The sequence below is a fragment of the Manis javanica genome, chromosome 1 (assembly GCF_040802235.1).
Source record: "Manis javanica isolate MJ-LG chromosome 1, MJ_LKY, whole genome shotgun sequence".
NCBI classification, from domain to species: Eukaryota; Metazoa; Chordata; class Mammalia; order Pholidota; family Manidae; genus Manis; species Manis javanica.
The window spans coordinates 108,627,953-108,645,253 of NC_133156.1; the positions used below are offsets into that span (position 1 = coordinate 108,627,953).

The following is a 17,301-nucleotide window of genomic DNA, read 5'->3' on the forward strand; positions in this document are numbered from 1 at the left end:
ACAACCATGCTGTTAAAAACCCCATTTACAGAAGAATATCAGCATTAACCAAATGAGGATTGGGAAATACATGATACTGAATTTTTCAAAAATATTTTAGAACTTTGCTCTGGGGATTGCCTCCAGGACTGGTTTATCAGCTACCTACAGACATTAATAGCACCTTATTTTTAGCCCCAAACATTATTACCCAGCTAGGTTATTCATCCTGACAATAAATGGTTTTTGAAAATTTCTGGTAACCTATTTTTCAAAAGAACAAGTTTTTCCAAGTGCTGAGGAAATTCTAAACAAGGTCATTGAGCTCTGAAGGAAGTTCCCAAAGAAGAATTCTGAATATTTTGAGTAATAGTGGCAGCTTCCCAGGAGAGGAAAAACATGTGTTTGGGGGCTCTGGGCTCAAAAGACCTGTGTTGAAATCTCAGCTCCCTACTTTCTAACTCTTGCTACTTAACCTATCTGGCCATCAGTCAGAGTAATAGGTACTAAGCTTGAGGTTAAGATAAGGATTTAAAAAATTATGTTTACATAGCATCCAGCATACATGTGCACAGCAACTTTTTCCTCCTCTTGCTGGTATTTGAATACTGCTGTGTTCCCGTAGATGTATGAATAATATTAGCCAATGTTGCTGAATGACAACTATGTGCTGCGTCCTGTTCTAAGTCCTTTATGTCTATTAATTTATTTAATTCTCACAACAGCACTATATAGTAGGTACTACTATTATCCTATTTTGTGGATGTGGAAACTTAGGCACTGAAAGTTTAATGTGGCTAAGGTCATAGAGACAGAAAATTGCAGAATTAGGATTTCCACACCTGGGAATCTAGGTCTAGAGTTTCGGTACAACATTATACCATAGTATAGAACATTAGGCATTACTTTATTATCACATTTTATATATTTTTCAAGATGGGCAGGTGGGAGAGAGAGAGTTGTGTGTATGTGTATGCATGTGTGATGTGGAAGGAGGGAATCTGAGTGGGCTGATTAGTGCCCAGGCTTCATGAGCTCCTCTTGCTGCCCATGCTTTGGCAGCACCAACCGGAATACAGAAGAGCTTTTCCTTAGAAAAACTTCACTGGTGCAAAAAATCCAAGAGCAACAGCAGGAGGCCATTGACTATCTGTCACTAGCTCTCAAGCTGCAATCACTCTTATGTGCCACTTAGAACAGAAGAGCATAAATAATTTTTGAACTAACCTAGTTGTAAGTAGAAGGACAGCTAGTGTTCTTTAGTTTGTTGCAATTTCATACTAATTGTCTCATATAATTCCATTTTGCTGATGATGATACAGAGGAAGAGTGACTTGTCAAAGTTACCCCAGCTAGTAACTGGAGAAAGCTATTGAGTCAGTCTCCTTTCTACCATATTGCACAAACCTTCCCTTCTTGAAAGAGTGAAGCTGTCTGTCACCTTGTTCCTTTTCTCTATTTTTGGTTTCACTTGTACCCTCTTTCTGGAAGCCAAACTGAGTCCGAGAAAGGTAGAGACTCTAAAGCAGAGAGCTGCATGACATCAAAGAAAAAGGTGGAGAGGCAGCAAGGCCTGGGGACCAGATGGCTGCTGCAAGGGAGAGGCACTGCTGATCTTAGATATCCTGTAAGCGGTTAAATGACCCAGTTTTTTCCAGCTCTGCCCACATTGCTTCCATTGTTAATCCCAAGTGGCCACTGGCTGACTGCTGGAGCAGAGCTCCAAAAGCTCTGTGCAGCAATGACCTTGACACAGCCCTGGAAAAGCACTCAATTCTTGGCTCTGCATGGTGGTTTTTCCCCAGTGTAGCTAGCACTGCCTTACCCCAGGGAAGGAGGTAAACACACAGTGCAAAAGAGTGCTGTTGGATTTCCCAGGACTCCAGACATGTTTTCTACCTGTCTGACTCCAGGTCAAGAACCTGTATCCATTCCCAAGTTCATGCCATTGTTCTCTGATTCTTCAGCCTTAAGGCATGCCTGTCTTCCCAGGGGAGGGAAATACAGCTGGTATTTCTGCTTAACCAAATACATGTATTTATAGGTGGCTCAGTCCTGGGCACCATGCATTCTGTTGGGAAACCAAGGAGCTTGCTTTTGTACAGATAAACTTGGAAAATTGAGCTGGAAGGAGGTGTGGAAATATTTCAGATGGAGACAAAACTTTTCACCCTAGAAAAAAAATCTATTGGAAAAGCAATGGCTTGGAGCTATAAAGTATCAATATACTTTCTGTAACACTGTTGACTATGCTCAACATCATTTTAGTATTTTTAATTAAGTATATTATTATAAACTATTTGTTTTCTGGCCATCTCATCTGTTTGGCTTTTCCACTGGGTAGCTTTTGGGGACATAAAAAAGAATCTTCCTCTTGTGTTTCCCCATAATCCATCACATAGCTATAGCAGAAGTTGCCATTCAGAACCCAAGCCGGACACGGCCGCAGCTACTCCAGTCCCTGCAGGCAGCAGGTTCAGTAGTTCTAGCCTCAGTATCCACAGACAAATGCTGCGGGAGCTGGTGCTGAGCTGTAAAGTCTGGGTGCAGGGTGGTGAATGTGCTCTCTTTACTGGATGAGTCCTGCAGCAGAATTTACAGTCGTGTCTTGGCTGCACAGTCTTTGAGCCTTATTCTCTGGACCCCCTAGAAATTCTTTGAGTTACCCAATGTCCTCTCAATAAATTCCTCTTCTTAAATTAGCTAGAGCCTGTTTCTGTTGTCTGCAACAAAGCATCCCAAGAGATAAATGTTAAAGCAAACACTCAATAAATATTTGTTAAGTGACTAATTAAGAATTTCTGACATTTCCCTTAGTCCTAATGAAATTCAAGACCCTCCTAAAGAATATGTGCACAAATGGAAAGGCAGAATTGGCCACAGACTATTTAGGGAACAAATATAGGAGAATTTTATTAAAGCAGAAAAGTCATGTAGAAGAGCAATGGGAAATGAGGCTGCAAAATTAGATTGGGGAGATATTGTAGAGAAACTTAAGCCAAACTAAAGAGTTAGTCTACAGGTTTGGAAATAGTCTACAGATCTGGGAGTGTGTGTGTGCAAACTTACAGAGTTTGGACAGGTGGCTATCAGTTACCCCAGAGTGCCTTTAGCACAATATTTCCAAAATGTGATGTGTACAATCTGCATATGCACAACAGTAATAAGGGACACAGGAATAAGGGATCTGTAGTCATATATGTTTGGGAACTAGTTTGGTCAATTGAAATTCAAAATATTTCTCTACTCTCCCAGCAGGATGAATTTCCAAGAGGGATCATTCAGTAAGTAGCACTTCTCAGATTTACTGCATATAAATTTCACCCACCTAAAAATATTGGTGGGAAAGAGGCCTTGTGCAAGGGAATTAATCCTGGTTTCCATTATCAAATTACTTATTTGAATGACCTTTTAGTAAGTCAGTCTAAATGAAGAACACTTGCACTGAATGGATAAAACTGTAACACTTGATAACTGCTGCTTCTTGTGGCTGCATCCTGACCTCATGCTGAGTTCCTCTTCAGCTTTTATGTAACTGTTCCAAAGCACTTTATAACCTCAAGGGCAACATTCTATCACAATGACTATCTCAGGGGTGACAGTGGTCAGCTAATCACTTAAATAAAGGAAGAAGCACGTTAAGGTTCTGAGTATTAATTAAATATTTTTTAGAGACCTTATTTTTTAGAACAGTTTTTTTAGGTTTACAGAAAAATTGAGAGTAAGATACAGAGATTTCCCTTATATTCTTAGACACCACACATGCATAGTCTCCTCATTACCAACATACCTCACCAGAGTGGCACATTTTTTACAATCAATAAACCTACATTGATATGTCATAATCATACAAAGTCCATAGTGTACATTATGGTTTTGCACACTATTGCCATTGTACATTTTATGGGTATACATAAATGTATAATGTCACATATCCATCATTGTGAGGTCATACGGAGTATTTCCACTGTGCTAAAAATCCTCTATGCTCAATCTGTTCATCCCTCCCTCACCCCCAACCTCTGGCAATCACTGATATTTTTACTTTCATAGCTTTGCCCTTTCCAGAATGTCATATAGTTGGAATCATACAGTATATAGCCTTTTCAGATTGGCTTCTCCTTTGTAATATGCATTTAAGTTTCTTCCATGTCTTTGCATGGTTTAATAGATCATTTCTTTTTAGTGCTGAATAATATTTCATTGCCTGGATATACCACAATTTATCACCTACTGAAGGACATTTTAGTTGCTTCCAAGTTTTGAGAATTATGTAAAGCTGCTATAAACATTTTTGTGTGAACATAATTTTCACCTCCTTTAGGTAAATACCAAGGAGGGCAGCTGCTGGATTGTATGGTGAGAGTATTTAGTTTTCCAAGAAACTGCCAAACTGTCTTTCATAGTAGCTATATCATTTTGCATTCATACCAGCAGTGAATGAGACTCCCTGTTGCTCCATATTCTTACCAGCATTTGCTGTTGTCAGTATTTGGATAAGTACATAATGGTATATCATTGTTGTTTTAATTTGCATTTCCTGATGACATATAATGTGAAGCTTCTTTTCGTATGCATATTTGCCATCAATGTATCTTCTTTGTCGAGGTGCCTGTTAAGGTCTTTGGCCCATTTTAAAATTAGATTGTTTGCTTATTGATGAGTTTTAAGAGTCTTTTTATATTTTGGATAATAGTACTTTATCAGAATTATTTTTTGAAATATTTTCTCTAGTCTGTAGTTTATTTTCTTATTCTGTTGATATTGCCTTTCCCAGAGCAGAAGTTTTCAATTTTAATGAACTACAGCTTATCACATATTTCTTGCATGGAATAGGCCTTTGGTGTTGTATCCAAAAAGTTATCACTGTACTTAAGGTCATCTAGGTTTTCTCTTATGTTATCTTCAAGGAGTTTTATAGTTTTATGTTTTACATGTAGGACTGTGACCCATTTTGAGTTAATTGCTCTGATGGGTATTTACTTACTGCATATAAATTTCACTTGCCTAAAAATATTGGTGGGAAAGAGGCCTTGTGCAGGGGAATTAATCCTGGTTTCCATTATCAATCAAGTTGCTTATTTGAATGACCTTTTAGTAAGTAAGTCTAAATGAAGAACACTTGCACTGAATGGATAAAACTGTAACACTTGATAACTGCTGCTTCTTGTGGCTGCATCCTGGCCTCATGCTGAATCCTTCTTCAGGTTTTACGTAACTGTTCCAAAGCACTTTATAACTTCAAGGGCAACATTCTATCACAATGACTATCTCAGGGATGTTATTAAGTTAGTTGTTCCAGCACTGTTTGTTGAAAAGACTCTCTTTGCTTCACTGTATTGCTTTTGCTCCTTTGTCAAAGATCAGTTGACTCTATTGATGTGAGTCTATTTCTAGGCTATCTATTATGTTACTCTGATCTATTTGTCTAGTCTTTTGCCAATACCATATTTTAATTGCTATTGCTTTATAATAACTCTTGAAGTCAGGTAGTGTCAATATTCCAATTTTCCAATTTCTTCAATATTTTATTGGCTATTCTGGGTCTTTTGCCTTTCCATATAAACTTTAGAATCAGTTTGTCACTATCTATAAAATAACTTGCTGATATTTTGATTGGGATTGCACTCAATATATAAATTAAGTTGGGAATAAATTATATCTTGACAATATTGAATTTTCCTATCCATGAACATGGATCATATCTCCGTTTATCTAGTTCCACTTTGATTTCATTCACCAGAGTTTTGTTTTCCTCAGATAAATCTTGTAAATTTTTATTAGATTTATACCTATGTATTTAACTTTGGGGGTACTAATGTAAATGGTATTGTGTTTTTAATTTCAATATCCACTTGTTCATTGCTAGTATATAAGAAGGCAATTGACTTTTGTATATTAACCTGGTATCCTGCAACCTTGCTATCGTTGTTTATTAGTTCTAGGAGGGATTTTTTTTTTGTCAGTTTTTATCTTTCAGTTATTCTACATAGACTATCATGTCACCTGTGCATAAAAATAGTTTTTGCCTTCCTTCCCAATCTATGTATCTTTCATTTCCTTCTCTAGTCTTACTGCATTAGGTAGGACTTCAAGTATGATGTTGAAAACCAATAGTGAGAGGGGAATTCCTTGCCTTGTTCCTGATCTTAGTGAAAAAGCTTTCAGCTTCTCACCATTAAGTATGTTAGTTGTAGGTTTTTTGTAGATATTATTTATTAAGTTGAGGAATTCCCTCTCTATTCTCAGTTTGCCGAGAGTTTTTATTATGAATGGTGTTGGATTTTGTCAAGTGGTTTTTCTGCATCTATTGTTATGATTATACGACTTTTCTGTTTGATGTGATGGATTACATGAATTGATTCCCTAATGTTGAACCAGCCCTGCATATTTGGGATAAATCCTACTTGATTGTGATGTAAAATTCCTTTATATTTTGGGGGATTTGATTTGCTAATGTTAGGGAGGAGCAAATTTCCTCTACCCCCTGAGGTTCTTCTATTGGTCTAAGAAACAAATTAACATGAGAGAGATTAACAGGAGGAAAAACCAAAGTTTAATTTTGTACATGCAGGGAAACCATAGACATGGGTTCCAAAGATAGTCAGGGAGAATAAGGTATGTATGTCATCCTGAACCAAGAAGAAGGGGGGAAGGGGCCTGAGACTTCAAAGGAAAAGGGAAGTAATTCACAGGAATATGAAAAGAGTAAATGTTTGATAAACAAAATACTTGATGGGCCAGACAGAAGCAGTGAAACACAGAGATTTTAACAGACTTAGCCACATCCCTCCCTGTCTACCACACCTAATTTACGTTATTATAATAGCTATTTATGGGGACAGCTCTCCTCCTGCAATAGTTCCTCCATCTGAATTCTTTTTACGCAGTTGTCGGGAGAGGGTGGAGGTCAAAGTATCCTCCTGAGTCTTTTTGGGCCTTGATGGTTTTTCAGCTCAAAATACTCTGCATGTCACAATGGCACATCTTGGGGCAGTGTGCTGTTGAGTCCTACTGAAATTTGTTGAGAATTTTTTTTACCTTTGTTCAGGAGATATATTTCCCTATAGTTTTTTTTATATTGTCTTTGTCTGGTTTTGGTATTAGAGTAATTCTGGCCTCATAGAATGAATTCAGAAGTATTCCTTTTACTTTTATCCTTGAAAGAGATTATAGAGAATTTGTATAATTTCTTCCTTAAATATTTGGTAGGATTCTCCAGTGAACCCATCTTGGCCGGGTACTTTCTGTTTGAGAAGGTTATTAATAATGATTCAATTTCTTTAATAGATAAAGACTTTTCAGATTGTCTATTTCTTGTGTGAATTTTCACAAATTGTGTCTTTCAAGGAGTTATTCCATTTCATTTACTTATTATAAAGTGGGGATAATGAAGTTACTTACCTTAGAAGGTTATAATAAGGAATAAATGAGTTAATAGGTGTAAAGTGCCTAGAATAGTATAAGACATATGGAAGTACTCAGAAATCTTAGCTGTCATTATTATTATTACCATAATTGTTTTTTTCTTAATCAGGAGACAAGTTTCTCTAACACCTTTCTTACAATTCCCACCTTCCTTTAAAATACAAAATACAAAGTTCAGAAGAGTATTATTTTTCTATTTAATTGTTTAGATTTACATATTGTTCAAGTAGCAGGTTGCTTGCTTCTTTGGAACCCATTTGTTAAAATTTTCCCAGGGCATACATTTAGAAAAATATTAAAAGAAAACATAAACTTTTTTCCCCAAATGAAATTATACATCTATTTCTCACAGTTAACCAAACCTGGATATTAAGTGTCCAGTTTAAATAGTTGGTATATTTAAATCCAGAGGTTAGGTCTTGACCTTTCTTATGTAAATAATTATAACTACTGGTTATAACTACACCTTCTATGGATTCCCTAGAACTACCTCTGTGTGTCATTGAAAGAATGCTCTATTGAACTTGGGTTTCTGTAATAGCTGTATTTCTAATCAGCCTTCATACATTACTGAGTTTTCTTTTATCCTTTTTTTTTTGTAATTTAGCTGAAATCAAATATCACTAGCCCACTTGAGGTATCAAAAGATAAGAGACAGATAGGTTGAGGTTGTAAGTGATGTGTCCAAGATCAGACATCTTGTTTCAATTACTGGAGTTGATACTAAAGCTAATCCTAGTGACCAGTCCTCTGAAGTACACTGGAAAGTCAGTAAGAAGGGACTTCCATGTGAGTCTTGTTCTTTAAGCTTCAGGAGGTAAATCTGTGCTTCGATTGGAATTAGGCCAAGGAAAGGATCAAACTCTGTCTTAAAACAGGATGTCTCAGAACCTGTGCAAAAATGATACAGCCATTCACAATTGGATTAGAGTATAATGCCACAGACTTTCAGGAGCATAGAAAAAAAGTCTTTTATGTAAAAATCTTGGAAAGAATGACACATAATATATGAGAAGATTCCTTATTTTGGCATATGTGAGTTTTTGTCTCCAATGATTTGGCACCCGCTATTAATTCTCTTTCCCATCAGTAAATAGTAACTTCATAGGGATGGTATTTTTCGCTGCTGCTGCTAGGAATGGCCAAGGTCACATTCCAGAAAAGGATGCTTGCCTTGCAAAGCATACCATTCCTGAAGACAGATAGTTAATGTTTGAAGACATTGTCAACTTCATTAACAACTAACAAACTTACTTATCTTTTTCTGTTGTTATAACTTTGTTCCCTTTCCCAGAAAGAGATGATAAGACGTGGGTTAGGCATGCTTAGACAACTAAAGGACAATAGTTTTATAGAATTCAATCTAGTGTTTTCAAGACTACTGTTTGTATTTGGGGCTGTGTGGGATTTATATGCCATCTATTGAGTGTCTATTTTTAAAATGCAATGTGATTTATTCAAATCCTGGACATTCTTTCTGCTCGACAATGCCGGAGGTTAAGGGCGATAGCAAAAAAGAAAGAATCAGGAAGGATATAACTTGTGGTTTCTTCTAGTTTTTATGGCACTGCTTAAGTTGAGGAATACACGAATTTTAGAGCCAGATGGGAAATTGAGATGCTGTAATCCAACCTACCTCTCCCTTTACCCAATTCAGGAATCCACTGTACAACCCTAACAATTACTTCTACAACTGCTTGGATGTCTCCAATGACAGGGCACTCAACATTGCAGGTGGCTTTCATGCAAATATTAGAGCAATTTAATTGCACAAAAAAAGTTTTTTTATGTTGGCACAATGACTCTACAACATTCATCCTTTGGCTCTAGTTCTGCTTCTTAATTATGTAAGATAAATTCAATCCAAGGACGCTGAACACTGTAACAGAGTAATGATGATCATGGCTCTGGAGCCACACAGCCTGGGGCCAAATGCAAGTTCCTCCCTGGCTTCACTGAGTACCTGTGCTTCAGATCTTCACCTGAAAAATGTGAATTCTGTTAATGCCTGCTTCATAGCATGGTTATGAAGAAGAAATTGGTTCATACATGAAGAATATAGAGCAATGTCTGGCATTTAGTAGGCACTCAATGAATTTTAGCTATTGGCAATGTTATTTTTATTATTTCATCTTATATTCCAGTTATTTTCAGAAAATAGTGTTTAAAGCACTATACTGCGTATATTTTGAGGCTTTGGTGAGTGCCACAATTGATAAGTAATGTCTACGAAGGGTAGAAGATGGGAAAATGATGTCACATATGCCAAATATTTGTGATTTGTGATCCAATCCAGATTTCTCATGACAGTCCTTCAGATATCTAATGAAATAGTTATTTTTTCTATCTCAGTCTCCTCTCTTCCAGGCTAAAGCACCTGGTAGAAATATTGAAGTCTATTAATCCTGTAATCTGCCACAAGATGAGCCCTCAAGGTGTGCTTGAAATGAGCTTAAAATCAAAGCAAGGGAGAACATTTTGTCTCCGTATGTATTACCTTTTATTAAATGCTTCTGAATACATACCCAAGGCTGTCATAATTATTTGACATCTCTCAAAAAAAATTGATGCACCATCAGTACTACTCTAAAAGTGTGGATACGGAAGTCTAGATCAAGACTGGTTCTCTCAGGCATCATAGCTAGTGAGTAGCAAGCAGAGTTCATAACTCAACTCCCATCCCCTGGCACAGCCCTTGGGCCCTGAGTGTGTTTCTACTCTATGAGGTCAAGCATGTCATGTCCATGGATTCTCATGTGGTTGTCACGGGTCTCCTCTTTGTTGCCATATTAGACCAGCCAATCTGCTCAGAGCTACCTCAGGGTGGTGGTGAAAAGTGGGTCACTTCACAGTCTTGGGCTTTTATTAACACAGGAGATACTTTTATTCCTTCTTTCCTGATTTTGTTCCCAGGATACAAAAAAGGCCCCTCATCCAGCAGTCTTTGCTATTAATAGGACTCATGCTCCACAGAAGGTTGGCTGAGTTGTAAGGGATGAGCTGGTGTCAGAAGAAGGAAAGAACACACTCCCTTCACCCACTGGCTGAGTGCTGAGTGACCTTTAGTCCAGGATTTTGATCTTCTGTTATAATTCACTCCCTCTCCTGTGTAATCTCATAAGCCACAGAAGTACCTTAAATTTTAGGATTATTCAGAGACTGTTTGACTTAACTGTGTTATAACAATATTTTTCCAAAGGAACAGTGATTTTCTTCGAAAATAAAAACAGACCTTATTGAGAAATTAACCAGTCTCCAAAACAGGATTAATGTCAGTCAAATACTGCCTCTGGCTTTGGGACCTGGCTACTTCCTTAACTCTCTGATACTCTCCCTCACCTCGCCCCCACCACACTGGACATTCCCGGTGATTCTTCCTGCTGATTGTATCTCTAAAAGAATCGACTACAATATTGTTTTCAGTCCCATAGTTTCCTTTCTTATTTAACTCACTTAAAAACAGTCTCTTAGTGAACTTCTTACAGGGGAATACCAAAGGTAGTTGATGTCTTGTTGCTATGAAGGAATAGGTGCTCAAACTTGTGAAGTGTGGAACTTGCCAGCTGGTGGAGAGACCACTTTGGTAGTCAGATCACAGGCACACCACTGTTTACATATCCTCCGTATGTCCTGGGCTGGGCTGTAGTGGAGGGGCAGGAGAAGTGGCTTGGGTGCGGGTGTGTGGGAGCAAGTATCACTGGTGTGTGTTTATGAGAACACAGGTCCATTTCAGCTAGAAAGAGTGATGGTAACATAAGTCTAAAGAGCAGGTGTCTAAAGATTTCTATTCTAAGTAAGAATCAGATTTGGGGGAAAAAAACCCATGAATTAGAAAGATTCATGGGTTCTAATGGATATCTAACTATAATTTTCATGTCTCCCCTTGCTGGATTTGAAGACTTATTTTTTTTTCTTCTTTATACCATTTTCTCTGAAGAATTCTTCCAACAAGATTCCTATTGCTCTCACCTGTTTTTGTTTGTGCATAAGGGACAGGGCATCTGTTTGCCGAACCTTATGAGTGGGAAGAGCCATGGAATGATTCAGAGTAGAAAAAATCAGAGTATGTGGTGGCGAGGAAGCATCAGTAAGATGTTTTCAGGGCCAGCCCTCAGCCAACAGACAAAGAATGGAATTTGTCCTTCCCTTCTTCCCCTATCCCCAAAGGCTTCCATGCTCTTAATTCACCTGATGGCTGTCCAAGGCTCTGTATTGACAGCCTCATTAACCCTCCTCCTCCTGCCTCCAGGGCACCACCATGTGATTGGAGGGCCTATGGAAAAGACTCCTTGTCCCAGCCTCCAAAAATATGACCCCCTCTTAATATTGGTGATGCTTAACTACTTCTTTGGGAAGGATTTCTGTTCAATTGGATTATCTGTTGTCAAAAATAAATCCTTATAAGAGCATTAAGTCATAAGCAGTAAACTTTTTTTTTTTGGATGATGAGGTAGAGAAACACTGGCGAGCCTTTCTTGGAAGGTATATGTATAGCCCTTGCTTTAGACTTTAGTTACTGATTGCTGGTTTCTTGACCTGACTCACCTTTCAGGTATTTTGGCTCAATGGATTTTTAAAGCAGCGTGATTCTCAGAGGTAATGAAGATTTCACTTTAAGGGCTCTCACTTGCTGGGGCCCCTTCCAAGGCCACAGAAGGGGCCCCAACAATGTGTTCACATGTTTGTGTATATTTGCAAAGTTTGCAAATGTTAAGATAGCTCTACTTTAATTGGCTGATTTGGCTGTCTGTTTCCATTCCAATATTCCTTACCTTATAATTGTCCTCCTGTAGGGGTTGAGGTCAGGGGAGGAGTAGGGAATTCTAAATAAATATTCACTTGTAATTCAATTCACTTCTAAATAATATTTACTTTGATACCTAATTATAGCTTGCAATTTTAAATCATTTCCATATTGGGAGCCCCCACATTCTTCAGGCTCCCTAAAACCTGTGTCTCTAGATTCTAAGTGTCCTGCAGTTACCTCTCACATAATTCTTAATCTCACTCCTTATTTCTCTTCTATCCTGATATTCAATAACTTCTAGTTTCATACAATACCTGGTCTTTCTGGTCCCATCATGGCCTGATACAAATCCAGAACAGAAAAGAGAGGAAATAGGGAAAATAAGAAAATAGTTAATTAAATAAAGAGAAAGAGAAAAGAGAACTGAGAAGGTGGATAAATTGTCAGGTTATCTCATACATCCTAAGTATTGGTCCGTATGCCAGGAGGGTCAGAGGAGGTGAGTCCTGAACTTCTGTTTTAATGGCTGAAATAAAACAGTACCGTGCTGGTTGGGAAGCTAAGTGATATTCCAGCCTGGGGTGACAGTGGGGGTAAAATAAAGGGAGGTGACAGGATAGGGAGTCAAAATGAATTAAGGAAAACACATGGTCTTCTGAAAAGGAAATGGAGTTATGAAAAGGGATGGAAAAACCAGTCTTCCAGAATAATGCCTTTTGTTGGGCCACAAAGGAAAGCTCAGTTGAGACATGAGGAAGCTGGAAGGATGTGATGGATGCCCAGGTTACCTGACAAGAGGAAAGGAGGCTGAAGGGAAAGGCAAACAGGGCGGGAGAAGGACAAAGGGTCACGTTTTTCTTGGCATTGAAATCTTTTCAAATGAGTTGTTTTTCAAAAGTTTCCAAGGAGGATCCTTTACCAGTTTCCAACCTCCACTTGGGATTTGAAACCTACAGGAAACAAAGCTCCTTCCCATGACCTCTGTCTTCCTCTCTAAATTAAATTTGGATGCAGAAGCTGGAGCCTTTTGCTGTGCCTAAAAGTGTGGTCTCTCCCTGATGATGTCTTAGCAGCTGGTTCTGCTCTGAATTAACAGTTATATTGGCAAGTTCAAGGACTTGGTTTTGGTTTTTGACAAGTTGTTTAAAGGTTTTACTTTCAAGTTCTTCAATCTGTTAAATCCAAGGAGTTGGGACTAGAATTATTGATTCTTAGCTTAGGCGGGGTGGGTGGGGCTGGGGGTGTCAAAGACCCTTTTCAGAACAGGTTGAAAGCTGCAGAGCTAGTTTCCAGAAATACCACCAATGCTTCTTTTAAATCATCTTGCATACACTTTCACGGTTCATGAACCCTGCAGTAAATAGTTCTCCCATGTAGTTTTCCTCCTGACAGGAGGATTACACTTTACCCCGTTGAACTCAGGCACTGGCCAGTGGGATGTGTGAAGTTCTGGACTGAAGAATGAAGAGCAGTGCCTTCTTCTGCACGGAGGCCAGCAATGTTCCTGAAGGTGGTTTCTCCGTCTGGCCCAGGAATAAGGATGACAGTGGTGTGGGAGTAAAGTACCCAGCCAGTTTTGGATTATCATCAGAGTATGTGGTGGCGAGAGAAAAGGAACTGAGAGAAAAGGAACTCCACTAAACTCACTAGGCCCTCCAATGGTTCCTTTAGTCCTGTTTTTGGAAGTGGCTCCCTTATGGCTGGTCTTCAGCTAAACTGGGATGTGGGTCCCCCCACATCTTCCTTTCTGGTGGCCCCTTCTCTCTGCAGACTACTCCCAACCTCCCAAACACATGCTATGGCAAGACAAGTCCATTGAGGGTTTGGAGTGGGCTATGTTCATGAGCAAGAAGACCATGAGATTCTCCACTTCATATCCTCTGGTTCATAGGCTATGTCCCTTTGGTCAAATGGAGTGCCTCGTTTTGGAGTCAAGTTACCAAATCCAAGATGGTGTGGGTGATTGAAATGAAAGGCTCACCAAGCCTAGCTTCAAAATTCAGTGAGGGGTTGACTGAAGTCTCATGGGGTCTGCCTGCAGCTGCAAAGTGAAGGATCACTCCAGCCCTCTGTGTGCTCTGGATGCTCACTAGATATAGTCTTATATGCAGAAGAAGAAAAGAGAGAAATCAAGAAAATGAATGGAAGCATTCTTCTGAAAGCTCCAAATGACAAAAGAAGTCAAGTCAAGAGGCAGGATTTCTCACTTTTTCTTTTAATGGAACAGTTTAAACAGAGCTCGTCATTCAGAATTCATCTGGCTATTAAAATTGCATTCCAAGTTATTATCTGCAAGGAAACCGACAGCATTAAGATCTTTCCCTGTAGTGAGTTTGTATTTAGGGAGATTTTCACATGTGTTTAATTCACTGATCAATTCTACCTTGTCCAAACAGAGAATGGTCTGTCAAAAACAGGATGAAGCTCATTAGTGAGACCCAAGAGATAGTACAATGGAGGGGAGAATAAACAGACTACCCTGAAATAAGGAAACTAGCCTGTTCAGGAAGTGAGGGGAAATAGCAGAAAATGATATAGTAGTCATAGTAGACCAAAAGCTAGAGGGGCAGCTATATGATACTGCTACTTAGTAAGTGATACTGAAGAGAAAAAAAAGAGTGAGGGAGTTTAGGTGATAAAGGCTTTTAGCCAGCAGAGAATAGGGAATTAACAACTTTTTATGTGTAAGAAACACCCTAGTATAGTAGTTAAGAGTGCTGGACTGAGTGGAAGTCAGGAAATGGACACCGAGGATCAGGTCTACTCTGGCCTTCTGCTCTGAGCCTCAGTTTGCTTGCCCATAAAATGAGTACTTCAGATTAAGATGATTGGTAAGGTCTTAGCCAGTTCTAGAATCTAGATAATGCTAAGAAAATAGTGTTCAAAGACTATCTTCACAATCTAGAGAGTTACAGTATGTGAAAATCTTCTTGATTAATATAAGGTTGAATAATTATTTACTTGAGTAAACTTCCAGAGGAATTTATGAAATTTTAGAAACTGAATCTTTGAGGTCTTTAAAATTCAGGTAGAGCCCATCTCTCAGAGGGTTGAGAATAGACCAGGAGACATATTTGAGGTTTCTTCTAGCCATCAAACAATGTAAAAATATGTTATTGTCATCTTTTAAAAGATGACCAGCTCCTTAAGGGAAGGAAGCAAAACACAAACCCCAAATTGTTGATTTTTTGTCCTTGTAACAAAAGGGAGATGTACAATTAGCCTAAGTAAAGAGGTAAACTGAGGCAAGCTCAAATTACCAGAAATTGTGTTTACTCAGGAATAGCAGATGAATTGCAATTTGGGAAACACATGCTACGGCAAGACAAGTCCATTGAGGGTTTGGAGTGGGCTATGTTCATGAGCAAGAAGACCATGAGATTCTCCACTTCATATCCTCTGGTTCCATTTTAGATTGAGATCCTTTTACAGTACAAAGAGAAATCCAGAAAACACAAGGCTGTCTGTGTGAGTGGTACTCTGACTTTACTTTCAAGGCACAGTCATGTCTTAGTTCCAAGAACTTGGTGAAGGGTAGGGCCAGCATCTGCAGCCCTCCTGCCTCATAGGGGAGTCTGTGCTCAGAGGCTAGCCAGTCGCTGACGCACCTGTAGTGCTGCCAGCTCCAACAGCCACCCGAGAGAAACCAAGGTTTGGTTTTTCCCAATAAGATTCTCCTTTCCTTCCCTGGGAGATGCTGCAGGCCCTATCCTGTATCTGATCAGGATTGGCTTCTGGTATCCTACTCTGCAGCAATTACTTTTCTTAAAAAGCAGCTGGAGAGGAAAATCCCTTGTTGCTGCCCTATTTCAACATGAGTAAACTGTCAGGAACGAGCTGCTGTCAGCCACTGTTTAAAAAACAGCATGCAGCCTAGGGTGGAGCTGGGTCCATGGGAGGTGTCCTTACAAATGCCTTTTCAAGGTTAACTCTAAACTGAGAGAAAAGGAACTCCACTAAACCCACGAGGCCCTCGAATGATTCCTTTAGTCCTGTTTTTGGAAGTGGCTCCCTTATGGCTGGTCTTCAGCCAAACTGGGATGTGGGTCCCCCGACATCTTCCTTTATGGTGGTCCCTTCTCTCTGCAGACTACTCCTACCCTCCTCTGCTTGGTCAGCATCTCTCCAGGTGGACCTCTCTTCCTGGGGACTCACCAGCCATACCCGGTATTCTCTAATGTTTTTGAAAATGGTGACACTTTTTTAATGTGAAAAAAATGTAAATGATTGTTGTTTGATGGTAGTTCATTACCTGGGGCCTGATAAGTGAGCAGTCAGCAAAGTAGATTAACCAATTTTCTCCATTTAGATGGCATATGGTCTTCTCATTTGAACATTTCTGAAGTCAGGATGTGTCTTATAATTCATATGTGGATCTAATGGACAGAATTTTCCCTACTCCCCAAGGAGAAGACATTGACTTGATGGGATAGCTCACAACGGAAAGTGTATGAGGGAAAAATGTGAAAATGGAATCCAAGTAGTAATTAAAATGTCACTATATTACATACAACAGAAAATACAGGCTTAAGATTAGAAATGTTATTAATTTATTTTTTCTAAATTGTACCTTCATATAGTCCAAAATTCAAAGGGTACCAAGAGAATATAGCAAAAGTTTCCTTCTGGATTCTGTTCTCCAACTGCTCCGTTCTTCTACCTGGAAGCTGCATTACCATTTTCTTGTATATTCTTCCAAAGATAGTTTATTTATATGTCAGCAAAGATATATGCAATTACCCCCTTATTTATTCGAATGATAAAATACTATACACACTTCACTTTTCTACACCTTGTTTTTCTTCCTATGCAACAATATACCTTTGAGATTATTCTATTGGAGTACGTCCAGAATTAATATTCTTCTTTTATAGTTGGATAATATTCCATTTTATAGATGTTCAGTGACTTACTGAATCTGTTTGCTAAAATGAACATCTGGGTTGTTTCTAGTCTTTTAATATTGCAAACACTTCTGTGGAGAATGACATTGTATTCATGCCATTATGTGCCAGTGTGAGTAGGATACATTATAGAAGTGAAATTGCTATATCAAAGGGAATGTGCAAGTGTAGTATATCTGATAGATATTGCCTAATTGTCCTCCATGTAAACAGTGCCATTCTGTATGTCTGTTAACAATATAT

General features: G+C 38.7%; 1 protein-coding gene across 1 annotated transcript in view; it reads left to right on the top strand.

Moving 5' to 3' along the window:
- The window catches only part of ANKRD55 (ankyrin repeat domain 55), a 410,557-nt gene that overhangs the window by 91,748 nt on the left and 301,508 nt on the right, over positions 1-17,301 (top strand).